Source organism: Homalodisca vitripennis, unplaced genomic scaffold (genome assembly GCF_021130785.1).
Source record: "Homalodisca vitripennis isolate AUS2020 unplaced genomic scaffold, UT_GWSS_2.1 ScUCBcl_5460;HRSCAF=12185, whole genome shotgun sequence".
Taxonomy (NCBI): Eukaryota; Metazoa; Arthropoda; class Insecta; order Hemiptera; family Cicadellidae; genus Homalodisca; species Homalodisca vitripennis.
Window position 1 is genome coordinate 1 of NW_025781571.1, and position 20158 is coordinate 20158.

General features: G+C 33.3%; 1 pseudogene; it reads right to left on the reverse strand.

Annotated features, from left to right (window-relative positions):
- Positions 1-4708: 4708 nt before the first annotated feature.
- LOC124373393 lies at positions 4709-18784 on the reverse strand (annotated as a pseudogene).
- Positions 18785-20158: the final 1374 nt, after the last annotated feature.

Here is a 20158-nt window from a genome sequence, read left to right on the forward strand (position 1 = left end):
TGACCAAAAATATAGTATCAACATAAATAAAAAAAATAAACACACACACACACAATACGTGACTGCCTGGATGGTGATGTTAAGATAAGTATCAGATATAGAGGACGGTGGGCTGCACATAGGACTGCCGACAGTATAACTCCTGCCTTCTGTATTTCTGTCGTCAAGTGTGTAAATCTTACATTTAATTCTTCTTGCAACGATGGACAGGCACCTAGGATAAGCAACTATTCCCGTTTGCGCTTTTAGCTCCGTTGGACTTATAGATTATAATTTATTTATTTCTATTGGTTGACTGTCACAGGTGCCCTACCCAGTACTGCAGCCCTATGCCATCACGGTGGAGAAGCACATCCCGTACCCAGTGAGTGTCCCTGTGGCAGTCCCCGTAGACCGACCGTACCCTGTACACGTCCCGAAACCGTACCTGGTACCAGTGGAGCGACCGGTTCCAGTAACAGTGGCACGACCATATCCCGTACCGGTCGAATACACCGGTAAAATATCCTGTGCCAACCCCGGTACCGGTGCCGGTTGCAAAGCCTTACCCAGTCTATGTCCACGATAAAGGTTACGATGATGAAGGCGATTATTCTTCGAGTGTAGAAAGCGATGACCACGATAGATGAAATTAATTTTTAAAATAAGCCTTTTATTTTGTACACTTTTTTAATTTATGAGCAGTTATTAACACTTTATACTAAAACCTACTCAAATATTCATAATTTTGTTCACACAGTAAGTGGCTCGATATTATTACAGCAAATGCATGGTGATTTGTGTTAGAACTCATTTTATAGGTTTTTACAAAGTTTATAGTATATACAAATTAAAAGATTTTTAATTAATATAGTAATTTTTTACAAATAGTGATCATTGGGTGTCTACTCACATACATTTTTTTAACCTACCTCACACACTGAATTTTATAAAACTAATGAACAAACGCTCATTGTTGCTTGTGCTATAATGTAAAATGTCAACATAAGAGACCAGAATTAAGTTCTTTGTAAAATAAATTTTCGGTTTCAAGTTACATCTAACTTCCCTTGACAGTAATGCAATGATATCAGCAGTTTTTTAAAATCGGCTTTGTCATTACAAATAATTCTCCTTGTTTTGGTTAGCTAGCATGTGCACGTTTTTATTTGTTGTGAAAGGATAATTGGATTTGGGAGATTTCCCCATCATTATTTGTTACAAAATGTATAACTCTAAGTTTCGAGATCTAACAACCTGATCTCTTCCTGAGGTGAATAACCAACTTAACACCCATAAACTACAATCTAGGTAAAATAAACTAATCATACCAGAGCAGCTTGGAGTCCAGCCGAGGCGTTGTCACTGCACAGAATGCAAGTCGGGGAAAAGTATAGTAACATATAAAAATGGCAAATGTCCGAAATCCTATAATTCTTTTAAAACCTCCATAGTCAATAATAAACTTTTAAACAAAGAATTATTTATTGATTTATAACTTTACTGTATTGTAATACATAATAAAATTGTTTATACTTTTTATAATTCTAGTTGAGTAATTTAATTAAATCCTTCCCACACTATAGACGGATTATATATTAGAATGGTAGAATTTTAACCAAAACACCAAATACAGTTACATTCAATATTATAGATTATGTCTCTTGGAGAGATTTTTTAGTTCACAAAAGGCCTTCGATATGCCCAGTGCTCCATGCATATCGCGGAAGTATTTATAAATGACCTTTACTCTGCGGCAGGGGGAGGGGAGCAACCTTTGTCATAACTCCGAATACATACTCTTCAGTTTTGCATCTCCTACAGAGCCATAACCAACAATATCCATGGCATGTATTACTGCTTTCTCGGTTGTCACAAGTGGCGCGTCTACTATGTATCCCATTATTGTTCATTGTGTGGTAAGTGTTGTGATTAGTTTGAAATAAATATTTTGTTTGTAGTAGTAAATGTAAATGAAAACTTTTCAGTTGATTTACATTTTACAATGAAATTGAAATTTATTTTAAATAAACTGTTTTGTAAATAGTTCTTTTTTTATTTTTTTCAATAAATGCACCAATTTTAAATAAAATGCCCTGTTTTATACTTTTGCTTTTACCTTTAATAATTTAGCATAAATAAAAATTTGCTTTGAACTTAGAGAAACACAATTTTTTTACTCGACTTGGCATTATAGGAAAGTTTATGGATTTATTAGTGGCGTGCAAAGGGTGAAACATTGTAAATGCGAACCAAATCTTCTCAACTTTCTATTCATTTTCATGGTAAAAATATGACTATAAAATAGTTCCTTCCTTGGAGCGAAAGTCACTAAAACCAATTTCCATTTTCCTTGTATGGAAAGAAACATTCATTCAGACTTCCAAGCTGGTAGAAATCATTCTGGGTATTATTGTTAAACAAGATTGTAAAAACGGAATCAAACTAACCTGTAAAAGACGATTTGCTTACGCTCCTGCAACAAGATAAATGTGTACATCACTTTGTGTCAGGCAGCATCGGAGATTTCTCCTCACAGATTTCTGACTTTCTGTTCTCATTATCAATTATTTCACTGTATTGTTTTCTGTTTCTGTATGAATAATACCTTATCTCTATGAAGCCCACCAGAGAATGCTGGGTATCTGTTTTTAAACTCCGCACTGTCTAGGAGAGGGAGAGATATATCGGTGCAATTTGTACCAGTTGAAAATAGTTTGGAGGAATAAAAAAAAAAATAGACTGGGAGAAAAAAAAAGAAATTTTTGGACCAGTTCAAGAAGGAGACATATGGCGGATCAGGAAGAACAGAGAATTAAGAGAAATATACCAAGATACCGATGTGGATTGCACTGATCAGGAGTAAAAGAATGAGATGGATGGGCCATGTTGCCCGTAGGGTAGAAGATAAAATGATAAAGGAAGGTGTGGCAAGGGGAACCAGAGGGAGTGAGGCCATTGGGCAGACCTAGGATGCGATGGAGAGATCAGGGTGGAGAAGGATTTAAGAACGGATTGGCGATACACTGGAAGTGGCTCAAGATAGAGGAAGTTGGAGAGACATTGTTGGCGAGGTCAAAAACCATCTGGGTTTCGAGTGGCCACAGGAGTAAGTAAGTAAGATTGGGAGTGCTGATGGCCAAGTGATCTAAGGCTTTGGATCTGAATATAGAGGATAGCACAGGTTCAAATCCTGTCTGTGACCGTTGCACTTTTTATCAGTACAATCGACCTCGTACTGTATCGACTCTCCCCTTTATTCTGTTTGATAAGATCCTCGCACAGGCCAGTGACCCATGAGGACAGGCAGAGTAAGGCTTAAAGGGGATCTGCCTCTCCTTAAACAAAATTCATTTGTAAAAAGATTTAGGTTACACCTCTGATTTTATTAGTCACATAGGAGATAAATCACTCAAACAAAACAAAATGTGGCTGATGTCTGGGGTTTATTTCAGGCTAGTTCTGAGACAAACGCTACGGTTTCACCAGGTAACTTTGATTTTGTTCCCACGCAAACATTTAACTACCTGAACTTCTCACTTCACAGGGGAGTAGTCTAGCACTAAGTAGCTAGAAATGCATTCCTCAAACTGTAAAGTGATATCAACTTCTATTATTTCAGGCCATGACTTTTGCTAACTGTTTCCTCAATCAAAGAATGTTATGATGCACTGTCTATCCAACTTCAAGGTTCGTTCTCAACACAGTACGTCGTTTACATTTAATACTTGGTAACTGAGAGAGTTTTTCGTATATATGGCGACACCACCTTTGGTCTTGTTCGTTCGAGCAAAACATGGAAACACAATTATAACCTTCAACCAACATCAAGGTCACAGACAAAACAGGATTCAGGACTCAATCAATGTCGATTCCATCATTTCCTCCCTTACCTTTCCAAACATAAACTCTCCATTGCTTCGACCTCACCTGATTTATTGTTTTCTTTTTACCAGTAGCACACAAGTTGCTGTTGACTTCAGTCAGTGAAAGTGTCTGATGGATTGTGTGTAACAGGTCAAAAACAAATGACAAAGATAATTAGCATTAAAAAGGTCAAGATGGATGATAACAGCGCAAGTAATAAGAAAGTTGTATCAAGAATACTTATAAAAAACTATTCATACAAACTACTTATACTGCATAAAAAATAACACTTTAAAAGAATTAGACGTATATTACAATAATTGCCAGAATAATTTCCAATACTTTCCTTAGAAAATAAGAAATACTAAAAGAAGAAGTAACAAAACAGGAATAATTATTGAATAAAAAAATAAATTCACGAATGATACTATTTGGTTCTTCAAATGGTCATGGAAATAGCAAGCAAAGTTAGTCTATATAAAATATTCTGAATTCTCTAAGCCTTCCTTAATTGATGTTTGAAAACAACACATTTGAACATTTTCTTTCTTGTTTTTCTCACTCATATCCTGACATTTCCTATTCAGGCATTATAAGGCAAAATTATTTCTTGGTTACCACACAACAAACTGGTGCTGCTATATTAAAAATTGTTGTTTACTACGAGGAACCAAATAAAGTGGTTTGCTTTATTGTTTTAAACATTGTCTAAAAATATAACATTAGGTATGTTAGTGCTTCTAAAAATATACACAATTGTCCAACAATTTTGTATTAAAATTATTGGACAATTCTGCATTTTCTTTTTTTGTAATAATTTATTTTTCCAATAAGGAGAGCTCCTTCAATTAAATTAGGTATGTTGTTTGTAAAGCTTATTTATTTTATCAACACCCTGATTTGTAATATTACTAACAGTAACTTTATTTGAAGAATCCGTTAAAAAAATATATACTTGTAGAGATCTTGTCGTATTTCTCCGGTGAATATGTACGAATCAGAAGTGCTGCCGTTAATCAGGTTCTGTAGCGGACCAAAGGTTGATGGTGTTCGCTGCGGCGGACAGCAGGCGGGGCTGTGTCGGGTGGACCACTGAGCGAAGTGACCGGACGGCACGGCGTGTGTGCCAGACGGTGAGTCACCTTAGCCTGTACCAGTTCCCACCACCACACAGAACCGTCCACTGCACCAGAGACCACATGTCGGTCACTCTGGTCCACTCCGCACTCCATCACATAGTCCCCAGTCTGGTGGCCTGAGTATCTGGAACAATGTGACTCCAAGTTAAGGATTCGCGCAGCAAAAAGTATACAGGTGGATTCAGTGTAAAGCTATGATTCTAATTTTTATGGTACAAAAACAATACAGAAAATTTAGTCTTCACTTTCAATTCCTATTAATATTATAAATTTGAAAGTTTGAAGGACATGTTTGGTTGGACATTTTATACTCAATCTCACAAAACTTAGTGGGACAGGTTTGGAAAAGATTTTGCATGTATGTTACTACTTAAATATAACAATAAAACATAGGCATATCTTTTTCTGAAATGCTACTCACAAATACTCTTAACAAACGGCTTATTTCCATAATTCTTTATTTGCCGTCAAATTTTTCAATAGTAATGGCAAAAAAGTTTTATTTTACATTAAACGTCTAAGTATATAAGAAATGTATGTAGGCTTAGCATTTTTTCACAAAAATATTTATATCAATATGTTTTTTTCAATGATTTTCCGTGTACGAAATTAATTTACCTTCATGCGTAAATTATGCAATCGTGCACCTGATAGGGTATGCGATAGTCTGAGGTATTTATTTAAGTGCGGGATCACATTGAACAAAGACAGGGAAACAAAATAAATAATGGAATGCACAGCTATGTGTACCTCATTTGGCGCATGATATGCTTTAAGACAGTTATGTACCCGATCGGGTACATACGATCTTTCACAACTGCCATTGTGTCAAAGCTGCCTTTTTGTACTGGGTTGAGATATAAAGCTCTAGTTTCCACTGTTCTTCTTTTATCAAGACCTTTCAAATGAGTTGTCACTTAATGGGTCTTTACATTTAAAAATTTCGAGTTCCCCCAAATCCCATTTTGGGGAAATGGAAAAAGTTGTAAAAGTGACTAAAAAAGTTCACTTCCATTTCCTAGAAAGGTGTCTCGAATTCCATCCCTCCATCTTTATTCATCAAAAACTAAACAAAGTATATCCATACTTTTAACTCACACTTATACTTGTTATAAGTATGAATTGAAATTTGTACACAAATGCAAATGGCTCCCATCCAAGTGTTTCATTGTTTAAAACTGGCAAACAAACTCATCCAAGCTATGTACAAATATTGTATCTGTACCAAGTGTAGTCTGGATCTATTAAGAATTACGGCAGTTATATCTATTAAAAATCACAAGCTTGCATTGTATTGCATAATTCCATAGATATATACGTTTTCAGATTGATGGATTTGTATTCTACAGGTTGTGATCGGGAAAATTCCGTCTATTAGCAAATTTCAATTAAATCTACCTTAAAAGAAAGCTTAACCTACCATCCCTAAAGAAACGGGGTTGAATTTTAAATTCACCACGCAACCTCAAAACAAAATTACATTGTTCTTATAAAACCCAACTTTATCATTAAACATACATCATTTCTCAAATTACTACTGTAATATTATATAATACCCAAAAAAGATAATACCTGTATAGTAAAACATAATTTCGGCACAACATATTTATATTTTTGGCAATTTTTGAACGTTCACTATGGCACCAGATCTATGGTTAATTTTCAAGTTTAAGCATAGATCTACGTGCTTCATAGCAATGTAAATAAGAAAGTAATCAAATGTATAAACAAAGGTAAAAAATTTAAATTTATTCTTAGTAACATTCTGAAAAATAATAAGATTAATTCATTATAAAGTAGTAACTTTAATTTTATAAAATATATACAATTCCTTGAAGAAATATTGCTTGAGAATACGTTATCATGGTATAAATAAAATAAAATTAATAATGGGTTATTTCTCCTTAACACTTGGATTTTACAATCCAATTACTACACAATTCGTGTTTTCTACACGGAAGTCTGTTTTTCTTGATGTATCCTAAACACATACATATAATTTTAGTAGGCCTATTAATTTTATACAAATATATTTAGCCATTTAATAGTCAGATATATAAATGAAATAAATACACAAAGCAATTTTTTGATTGGTGCTAGAATGTATAATACAATGTCCATGGCACTGTAAGAGGCTATAATATAATATTATTGCTCAAGTAAAATAATGTCATCCTCATTCAACATTACTCATCCACTCCTGTTCAACAACTAACTCTGATGGATATTAATTGTAGTGTGTTACATTGTACTGAACCGACCATATACACGCAATAAGGGTAATAAACCTTCTCTGTACCGTTAGTAAAAAAATATGAAGTTTTTACGGACAGCAGACATCTTTAAAAATACTTAGTAAACCCTATATCTGTGAGGAAGATGGAGTAGATACTCACTCGCCTAGAAGTTCACCAGAGTCCTTGTCGAGTAGCCTAATTACGCTGTCTGTAGAAGCAACTACTGTACACTGCGCATCGCGCGGGTGAAACAACAGCTCATCACCGGTTCTACAAACATGACAAACAGCTCCAATAATACAAATATTATTTTTGTTGTGCACAAAATGAATTATGTGAGAGACAGTCATTATATTATTCTGTCGTCGTACTACTAGAAACTACAAATAAAATATGTTTATAGTAAATAGTGATGGTATTGAAACAGAAAGTAAAATATTTAGAGTACAAAATGCTTTTACAACTCATACTATAATTCCTTAATATAAGGTATACGAAATTAGGTACTGATCTTGATTAATTTCTGAGGTTTCATAAACCAAATTTCTTACTGTAATTTGAACACAAGTCATCACGTCTAACGCATTTATCAGTGTAATACAACTTCACAACTCAACAGCATAAATAGCATGTGCCTATTTGCACACATACTTGTGTGCAATTGCGTCATGTTATTTTAATAATTTGAAAATAAATATTTTGTACATTTTTCGTACTAAATAATTTTTACAGTTGCACTGATATGCGGCAGAAAAAAAGGTAAATTATTTAGTTTCAGATAAAAAAAAATCATAACACACATAATAGGTAATGTAGAATCATAATTTTCTTGTCAATTTAAAAATATGAAATTTTTCTACCAAGAAAAATTTGTAAACCCAACTTTTCAAAATATTTTTATTTAACCCTCGAGCACAATATTAATGCAATGTATAAAAGCAATACTTTTAAGGTTTATCTTGTGTGTTGTTTTTTTACGAGTTATATTTACACATAACTCTTAACCCTCTAAGTGCTCGTTATATTTTACTCAGGGCTAAGCCATGTGGTAAATATAACACACAAGAAATATTCTCGTGGGTATGTTCTCGTGCATACTGACAACTTCATTAAGCCTCACAGTTGAGAGGCATCAGCTATTTGTTGGTCCTGGCTTGTGCAAGCATACTTCTAAAGTGATCATGCTCAAAACACAAACCTCCAACAAAGTCAGAAAAGACTTGGCCCGTTCTGATATCGTAACGGCGTATCCAGCAATCAAGTGAACCAGTTAAAATTTCGTGATCTGTCACTTGTAGGGAAGTTATACTGTCCTTAGCATCACGCAGCACCTGTCAACACAGTTGGTATCAGCTGACTGTCAACTTACAACTTATTATCATTTTCATTTATTTCACCAATACAATACAGACTACTGGATATCTAACTGAAGTCTGCGTGTCTGAAACGTAATAGTAGTTAAAAGCACAAAGAGAATTAATGATAAAAGTATGGTTTTGAACAACAAAAATTGTTTTATACAATTAACATGACACTAACCTAAATATATATATATATATTTTGCACGGTACAATTATTTTTAACTTCTAGTCTACTTTTTTAGCAATTCAAAATTCAAATACTATAAACAGATCTATAAAACCATAAAGAAAATGTTCCTACCACTCTTATGAGCCATAAAAGTGAATGAAAAATTTATATGTACATATAAATAACGTACCAACAATTAATCTTAAAAATCAATAAGTTTTTCTTGAAATAGAGACTAAAAAAAATCACTGTACAGTAATCAAATTTTACAAAATTTTAAAATTCAACTTTTAGAAAGTCAGTGAAAAATTTGTCAAGTTCAACAAACTGTTTCATCTTGAAAGATTTAAAACAATTTTATAAAAAACAATGATTAAATACATTTTTTATTAAATAGTAAAATTGTTGTTCTATATAAAGGGAGTGTAAAACATTAATTGTCCTTACTGCAACCAAGATATTTTAAAGACATATTATAATGGACATTGCAAACTCTAGGAAACATCTACAATAGTTAAAGACAATGAATTTAATTATCTTCAAAATAGGGCAAAAAGAAACCCAAATTTATAATTATGAAATGCAGAAAACTTAAAGAACTAAAGAAATCTTTTAAGGAAAATAAAAGTCTTGTTAATATTGAAAAATTACAAGATATCACCGAAAAAATTATCACAGAAAAATTCCAAATTTAAAAATACTTCTGTAAAATCAACAAACACTAAACTTCTAAAAGCATATTCCTTATGGTTATATATTATGACTGGTTTCCAATGTAACAAATAAAGTGATCAAACCTATAAGTTATACAGCAAAATCTGAAGATGTTCAGAATGTTCCTACAAAATTATTCAAAGAACTCAAAATTGTCATAATATTTAGCAAAAAAATGAAGTACTAAAAACAAAAACCTTTTAATCTAACTGAAGAAGAGGAAAATTTATATAAAAATTCAGATATTTTGTAACATTTGGGATACTGAAGGAAAAAAAGATTTAAAAAGTAAGAGATCACTGTCATTTAACTGGTATATTTATAGGATCAGCTTATTTATATTGTACTTTAAATCTAAAATTTTCTCTACATTTCCTGTTTTCTGTCACAATATGTCAAACTGCAGTGGTAATTTGTATATCATAGAATTAGCAAAACAATATGGAGATATTTAATCGCAAATAATGATTAGAAATATATAATTTAGTCTGGATATGAATTTAAATGTGATAAACCTTAAAATTTTTAACATTTTCATTTGTAGATACATTCGGATTAGTAGCTTTATCCATAGAAAACTAAGGGAAAATTTGAAACTTAATGGTTTTAAACATGCTAATAATTCTATAAATTTTTTAATGGTTCAGAAATTGTTTTTATTTGACCTTTAAAGATTAAGTTTTGATACATTATATATAGAATTTTCATTAATATTTTATGGCTTTTAAAAAGTTATAGGAACTTTTATATTATTTTGTAGATCTGTTTATGATATTTTAGACACTATTTATTTGTATTTTTAAATGGCTTTAAAAGTGCACTAAGAGTGACAATATATTAGATCTATTATATATAATACATATTAAATATCAATTATATTATATATACCTCTTACCAAAAACTATACAAACCAGAAACATTAGATACTACTTTAAGGGATAAGCTGGGCACCTCAGTCTTACTATAAGATATCACGCATGCATTGTGTTGATATGCACAAGGCATTGGCATTGTCCCTACGGTTATTTTTTTTTTTTTGTTATTTGCCCATAACTTTTACTAGAAATGGCTTAAAGATGTTTTCTTAGTGTCATAGTGTTTCTATCGAATAGACCTGTAAAGTGATATGTCACAAGATAGGGGTTGCATTTTGAAATTTTAAATCTACAGTACTCTCTTCTACCCTTCTTTGAAAAGGAAGATAATTTTTTCCCCTCCAAAAAAGCCGAATTGGTAATTTAATAAGTATGGTGAAAATTGTACATTGATATATCAATCCATTTGGAATATATCCAGGTGTAATAGGACTTAATTTACACCCTTAGATGTAAGAGGTTGTTTGCCCATAACTTTTGCTGGGGATCATTGTAGAAATATTTTGTTAATGTCATTGTGTTTCTTTTAAATTTGCGTTTCAAATGACATGTCACAAGATAGGAGTTACATACTGAAAATTTAAAGCGACCCCCTCCATCCCCCTATGAAAAAGGGGATGGGAATATCTTTACCCTCCAAAAAGAAAGTCCAAAAAATGTATTTTAAAAGGTATTGTGAAGGTTTTACATCGATACCTCAGTCCGTTTGGAATATATCCAGGTGTATTTACACCCTGTAAAGATATATAGAATTGTCTGCCCACAATAAAACGTTAAATCCAAAACTATTAACACATTTAGATGTGATACGCAATAATTAGTAAACCAATGCCTAACATATGTGTCAGAAATTACTTACAATTACTACACAACACGTTTTATTTGACCATTTTCTTTCACTTTTGTTTTCTATCAGTTTCAACTTCTATAGGTATTGCCAATGCTTCTTATTATATTAGCACATTATACCTGCACAGGGTCCTGGCTCCGACTGCGGATGTCCCACCCCATGACCGTGTTGTCACGTGACCCTGACAGAGCAAAGGTAGACTCCTCGTTGTAGCGGACACAAAGCACATGACTAGCATGTCCGCGCAGCCTGCGCACGGCAGCGCCTGTACTCACGTCCCACGCGATAACTGTCTTGTCCGCACCACATGACAGGATCTGGCTGACACATATACATATGTTTTAGTATTCCAATTCTTTTTACATCACTTCTGACATAATGATGTAACATTAGATCTACATTGGTTGGTGACTAAGGAAGGATTTTTTTTCACTAAAAAAGAAATTTGACTTAGTTTTCACACTAAAAATAAAAGCATCCACCATTAAAGCACAATATATATATATATATATATATATATATATATATATCGTATGGGGGACAAAGGCAGCTATCCATAAATAAATAAATTAAAAATTACAATTATTAAAAAGTACGTAAGAACAAAGTTCTTGAGTCATAAAATTAAAAATAATATTAAAATCTCCCGTCACAAAGCTAAATCCAAAATTACTGAGCCAGTTTAGAGACCCATCCTCTAAACCACTCAGACCACCAGAAAACAATCGCAAAGGGCAGTCGTTTACAATGTGCTCAATTGTCTGAGAGTTTGCGCCACAATCACACGTCTGGTCGTTCAGTAATACCCCACTTGAATTTCCAGTGATTGCTTCTCCCAACCCCAGTTCGAAAACGATTCAATAAAACCCATTCCTTTCGGAGGAATTTCCAAGCCACCCGCTGCTTTCGTAGGATCGGATATCAAGAACTTGTTCCGTCCATCGAATGATTCCCAGGATGACGCCCAGTTAGCATTAGGCGTAAAGTTCTCCTCTATCAACTGGGATGCTGTTCGTAGTGATGGCTTGCGTGATTTGAGCCGGCTATCTTGCTGAGGAAGGTCGCGCGTAACGGGCAATTCGGGATTGGACACGATCTTATTGAATTCTCTCAGAAGAGGCCTCTTTGCGTCTAATCTCAGGTGGTGCTATATTGCTCAGCACTGGGAGCCAAGGTGTTGGTGTTGCCATGAGAGTTCCAGTAATTGTCCTCATGGCCCTATTAAGAACGACATCGACCTCTCGCACATGTGCACTATTAAGCCACACAGGAGCACAATATTCAGCAGCGGAGTACACAAGGGACAAAGAAGTGGTACGCAGTACTTTAGCGTTGGCTCCCCAAGTTGATCCAGCAAGATGCTGTACTATTATTAGCCCTTGTTTTCAGCTTTTGCTGCTGTCTTTTGAAGGTGACTTTTAAAAGTGAGAGATCGGTCTAAGGTAACTCCCAGATACTGCGGATGTTCATTATGTTTCAATTTGACACCATCAAGAGTTATATTTAACTTGTAGTTCGCCAGTCTGTTATTTAGGTGGAAACATGATACTTCAGTTTTATTAGGATTTGGATTTAGCTTCCAGGCTCTAAAATAATCTGCGAGGACTGAAAGATCATCAGTGAGTGCCTGTTCTGTTTTCTTTATGTCATTATGTTGGTAGGCTAAGGCAATATCATCCGCATAAATAAACTTTCTGGATAACGTTGTTGGGATGTCGGCAGAGTACACGTTGAACAACAAAGGACCAAGTACTGAGCCCTGTGGAAGGCCGTTTTTTAAGTTGCCTGAAAGAACTTTCCTCACGGCCAAGGCATACTTTTATAAGCCTGTCGCTAATCATTGAATTAAGAAGCCGCAGAAGGAAAGGGCAAGGAATTAGATTATAGAGCTTTACTAAAAGGCCTTTTCTCCAGACAGTGTCGTAAGCTGCAGTAAGGTCTATAAAGGCTGTAGAGGTTTTTGCTCTCCTTTCAAGCACAATATACTTCCCTGACAACCAAAATATTCAACTCACTGTCAATATATATGTATGTATATATATATATATATATATATATATATATATATATATATATAAGAAACGCTCGAATGAATGGCTGTATCTTATCAGTGCGGAGGAGGCCGAGGCAATTATCACGGCTGGCTACAGACGGACCTGACTTTTGATCAAGCCTCCCCCCTCATTAATGCCCCTTCAACAGTACCGATGCCTCTCGATAAACTTTTTCTTATTTTATAAAGTTATTTTTTATTTCCTAATATTTCATCGACATCTGCTAGTAATATGTTAGGTTGTTCTGCATGTTGACTTTTTGATCCTTAAAATGCAACATTCTTGATTTTTTTTCTTTCACGTCTTTAAATCTTTCTTTTAAACTATTTGTACTATTTATGCTAAATGAATTTCAATACTGTATTTGTCTAAATACGGTTTTTTGGCTTGTGTGTGCATGCGCGCATGTGTGTGTGTTGATGTTATATGATAATTAATCACCAGATTCAATCCATCCAAAATCTCCAGGGAAGTAACTCCGAACCTACGCACAGGCTTTTCTGCCCATGCAGGCTCATTTCCTAGGTCACTTTAAAATTTATGTGTATAATATTTTTATGTAAACACTTAACAAGTATAGTAATAACATAATGGAAATTTGATAACAAATTAATGGACAATTAGTTGCATAATTTAATTCCATGAAATGTGTAGTAACTAAATGTATAATTACTTATTGTGGATTTGTTGCTACATTTTATTTACATTTTTTTTTAAAGAAGTTCTATCTTATTTTACATACTGCATGCATGTAAATATTTTCGGAAACGATGATTCAATTCAATTCAGTAGATAAAGAAGAATTACATGTATGTGAAAACTAATAATAATTTAATAGTAAATTTAATTTTAGAGTATTTCGTTACCTGATTAAGAGTAGTCGATCTCACTCAGTGTATACCAGCAGTAAAGATGTTAATTACATGTATTATAGCCTGACAGTAAAGTTATTGTAGGGTCTGGTTCCATTACTCCACCGATCGTTGGCCCAACGACCCAACCAATAGTTTAGTTTTAAATAAGAGGGTCATTGAGCCAATAAGCCATGGTATAATCAGACAGATTTATTTCAAAAAAGCAAAACATTATCTAAATGGTTCGATAGCCCAAGGCATCTTATTTATAATTAAAAGTCAATTTATAATCAATGTTCTTTAGCCCAACGAATTAAAATTTTTATTAAGAAATACTAATGGCTCTTCATTGTCCCATCAGCCCCATTTCTATAACAACTAAACATAAATTACTGAGGTTCGATTAGTCCACACGCTCGTTGGTCCAACGACCCGATTGAATAAAACAGTGAGTTTTACATGAAACGGATCAATTACTCCACTGACTGATTAGTCCACTTTGGCCCAGCATGGGCAACTGTGACTGCTACCCCTACACTGTAATCACCAAATCTTTTGTTAAATATGAAATTGCTTATAGTTTATATTAACCTTGATCTTAAAAGAAGTAATTTTTACATACTTCATAATGTTAAAAACAATAAAATTGTTCTCTCATACACACACACACACGCACACGTACACACACACGTATACGTACACAGACACACACGCAACACCACTCTTTAGGAATATATAGAAACAATAAACCGTTCAACACCTTCTCTACCCATTTCAACTAACCATTTGTTTACATTCCAATAGCAATTGCCATACTATTTACCAGATTCAAGTAGTTTTCACCTGGCAATTCAGACATACCACCTGTCTAGATGTTGCTATTCTGCCCATACTGTTGTAACTCCTCAAACTGTATTTTTATTTTTTTGACTAATTTTTCTAACTTCCAAGTTTTTAGCTACTGGTACTAATGGTAATGCTGACAGTTTTTTACAAGTTTTCTCTCTAGATTTTGAACAAAAAAACTTTCTAGAATATTAAGTTTATTACATGTAAATATTCCTGCAAATCAGTTGTAGAAGTATCACTTGAAAAGCTTCCAGAATCTTTTTTTATGCTCCTACATAAGTAGACATCAACAATGGTCGTCACCCATTTTGTCATCATGACTTTTCAACAACTCCCGCACAATCGTAGTGTAACTTACAGCACATTTAACAAAGTCATTATCGGGTAGTAATTCATCTCCACAAGATAAGCATAGAGACTTAAAGATTAAAACAGGAAAGACCACTGAACTGTAAACACAACTGAGTTGTTGGACAACTGAGCTGTAAGACAACTGAGCTGTAAGACCACTAAGTTGTAAGACCACTGAACTGTAAGACAACTGAACTGTTAGACCACTGAACTGTAAGACAACTGAACTGAAAGACAAATGAGCTGTAAGACCACTGAACTGTAAGACAACTGAGCAAGACCAGTGAACTGTAAGACAACTGAACTGTAAGACAACTGAACTGAAAGACAAATGAGCTGTAAGACCACTTGAACTGTATAAGACCACTGAAAAGTAAGACAACTGAGCTGTAAGACAACTGAGCTGTAACCAGTGAATTGTAAGACAACTGAACTGTAAGACCACTGAAAATTAAGACAACTGAGCTGTAACCAGTGAACTGTAAGACAACTGAACTGTAAGACAACTGAGCTGTAAGACTAGTGAACTGAAAGACAACTGAGCTGAAAGACAACTGAACTGTAAGACAACTGAACTGTAAGACAAATGAGCTGTAAGACCACTGAACTGTAAGACCACTGAATTGTAAGACCACTGAACTGTAAGACCACTGAACTGTAAGACAACTGAGCTGTAAGACCAATGAACTGTAAGAACACTGAACTGTAAGACAACTGAGCTGAGATTGACTTGCAGCTTATATCTCATAGTACTAATTAAATGGATTGGAATATTTATTGGCATTACTATATTAGTTATTGAACATTACTAATTTCTTTACACATTATTATCCAGAGAATAACACTAAAATAATGTATTAACTACAAGGCTAAAAAAGTAAAAGATTATCTTGCTATTAATCTGAATGTATCTACAAATGAAAATATTAAATTAATTAATGAATGTAGTTTTGACGACACAGTACCTGCAGAAATACCATTTTAGATTGGCTACAGTAATCGTAAGTACTACGTTGCTGAACTAGTTTAAATAAAGTTTTGTTATTTTTTGTAATCTGAAACAAAAATACTTTTCTCTTACATATAGCTTTACTATAATATGATTTTAAAAGCCTACAAAATGAATTCAGCAGAACATTATTACTCAAAATTAATTAAAAGTAAAATCGTGTTTGACTATTGACTAATCACGGCAAGACGCACGTGTGTTCCTTGTTTCATAAGGAGTTTCCACGTTTATCCTTGAAAATAGTAAAAGTAAATTAATGTTACTGCTTTGTAATATTTTACAACTATAGGATAGTATTTTATTAATTTTAAATATATTTATTTTTAAGATTTAAAACCAGCAGAATATTATACTGTTATTTGAAATATCAGCAGGTGTAACTTGGTCCGAACTTTGAATTCAGTATTTTTAGGCGCACATGATTATTGACGATATCAATGATTTAAATCATGATTCCATTGTGTTGGTGGCTGCTTATTACACAGAAACTAACAGCTAATGACAATAGTTTGAACTGCTTGAGAAGATTGTGCAAAGTTGGATATTTTTTACTATAATTCCTGGTACCTGTTGTCACATGAACTGCAAGCATCCAGAACCTCGTTCCCATGTCCTCCGTAAGTTTTCAATAAAGTTGCTTTCATACGGATTCCATAGTTTCAACTTCTTATCTGATCCGCAAGTCAAGCAATATGATCCATCCACTGAAAATGTATAAGTCCTTGATACACTGATTCTTAAAAATAGATATATAAACCATAAGAATTTTGAAAAAAATGGAAATTTTCTACTTGTTGAGCATAAAATCAAGATGTTGAAAAACATTTTACTGTATATGAGATTGGCTGAACCCTTAAACAAACAATGGTGCGCGCTGCCGCGTTCCTCAGAGGAATTCTGTGGCGGTCGCTGGTGACCGCGCGCATGCAATATGTTAAAAAGGTCCATATCTTACCGCTATGTAGAATATTGGGGTAGAGTATGATAAGCGGACCCGATTTTTGACAAACGGTATTGCTGGAATTACAACTATCAATATAACCACCAATACTGATCTTGAATGATAATTAAATTGTATAAATTCTTTTACATATAACTGACGTTTTATCTTTTATAGACAATAACTGACAGTCGAAAGCTCGTGGTGGACTGTGAAACAATGTTTAAAAAGTGGCATTGCAGATCATCTCTGTATTTGTACAGAAAAGAGAACTATGCTTTTCTAGAGAAGATGCTTACAATAACTTCTTGAAAATGGTTGATCATTCCTACCCAGAAGAAAACACAAATGGTTTATCATATTTCGTATTTTCTGTTATACATAACTGTTTTATTTTATGACTTTTTCCTATTTCCAGTTCTAGTTGCTTGTTTAATCGTTTATAGCTCCTTTATTATTTATGAGATCGTCACTATGTGTATTATATTAATTATTTTAATTCCCAATATGATTGTTATTATGAATATGGGAATTTTTATATGATAGATAGACTCATATTCTATATATAAATATTAAGTATCGATGATTATGCTCCTCAATAAAAACCGAGGTCCGCTTATTGTACTCTACCCGAACACTGTATGAACTAGATGTTATATTTTAACTAATCTAAGACGCAATGTGAAAAATATATAGACATAAAGATACGTCTGAACTGATTTTTGAGCAATACCTAACTAACTTGTATTAACTATAAACACTTTTTCATATAATAAACGTATGGTAGTAACAGACAGTCGAAAGCTCATGGAGAATTGTGAAATGAAGTTTAAAAAGTGGCATATCAGCCCACCTGCTTGCATATCATCTGTGAATATTTAAACAGAAGAGAAGTACGGTTTTTATAAAGAAGGTGCTTCAACTCCTGACATGTATGAAATAATTTTAAGTTATATGTAAAAATAACTACAAAGTTTTAAAACCACGATATTCATTTATAAACACTCTGTATATTGAATGGTTCGATAATAACAATAACAATCAAATAACAAGTGCAGAATCCCCAAAATTGGATCATAGGAAAATAGGCTAAAATAATTTGTAATGGTAAACTATCATATAATTATATTCTTACCATTAAATCTGACTGCTCTGATGGCACCTTGTTTGCAATCAATTACTTGCAAGGCCTTGTAGCAAAACTCTTCCTTTGCCATGACATTTACACTCATCTGCTATTATACAAGAGATAATGTATGGAATCTATCAAAGACATTTGTTGAATATATTTATGTATTTCCAACGGATTCACAAAAATTTCTTGACTAATTTGCTTTCAAATATATAACTAAATAATATAACGAATTAAAAGTAATATAATAAAAATAACAGGTTAAACGATACTTATTTCATGTTTAAACATTTCAACACTCCTGAAATTAGCAAAACATAACAGCCTTTCTGACACAAGGCATACGCGTAAACAAAACACAAACATAACCTTATCCTTAAGGTATCAGAAAAAAATTATACTTTTGAATTGTTGTTATCTTAGGCTTTGAAATTTCTATGCAACCGCATCGTACACGATCGATTTCGCACGATACAGATTTGTAGGATGTGAGTGAATTCTATAACGTCGTTGCCGATTCCGAGTAACCAGATTTATGTATGCTACAGCTATGGTTTTTTAATATAATTTATTTACATTTATGTTTCTTTGTTCAGAGGTAGAATATTTTGTTTGGCCACGCCACTGCTCTGAAATAAACTATATCAATTTTTAGAGGGAATCATCTCCGAAAAATCAGCTGACTTTGTTATTTGGTGAACATGTATTGTATTTGGTTCTGTAAAATTTGTTATAAACTTGCTTTTTTCTCGTGAAATAGTTCACAAACTGATAATAAGGACTGTTATTAATTGATTTCGTTTATTTTGATAATAGTTTTGATGTAGTTTACTGTTCGTAATGTAATGTTTTTTGGGTACTTTGGGATTATAACCGACCACACCCAGACATGAATCGTTATTTGACATTTTGCTTCTACTAATTACTAGATTAGCGTAGAACAATATTTCGTCAATATAAAACAGGAATTGTCTTATCGCAAACCAATCCCCATCCTCAGACAGAGGTCAAAGTCGAGCTCTAGTAGATAACGTGATTGCAGAGTCTCGCCACCCGTTCAGCTGGTGCGTTGCTTTGTTGTACTTCCGTTTTTTACCTCTACGTTTCTCCAAACACAAAAATTCGATAAAAAAAAATTATGGTTGCCTGTAAAGTCGGTTTTACGGGCGAAGATTTTACGTGACAACGTCTTTTTCTCGGTAGAATATTTATTGATATGAATATTTATTAAATTGCACAATAGGAACAAGGACTTGAATGAAAATAAGAATTGCACAAATTTTAACTATAGAAATATATTTTGTTTACTAAAACATTGTACATAATTTGAAATTAATTAAAATTTGTTATTGTAAATGGTAAAGTTGAATAAAACATTTACTAAAATTGGAATTTGAAATTCTTGCTAAACACAGTTTAAATTCTAACTCCACGCGTGGTGATTGGTTCGGTTTAGTTCGTTTGTTTGGTCGCACTGTTATGACAGGTTAGAGGTTATAATTTGTTATTTTAAATGTTTGACTAGCAATACGCGCTGTTTCTTCTCAATCGACTGAATTACGATTGATTGCAGAGTGATTTAAACTAATAATTTACTTAACACTATCAACATTTGTCAATAGTATGACATAACCTATAAACTCAGTTTCTCAACTTTTGTGTCAATCTAACAATTAATCAATCAATCATAGTTTACGATAATGAAATATCAGTGTACAATTATTTACCTTTATTGTTGTAGTTGTTGTAAATGACGAATCTAAGCACTCCACATTTTC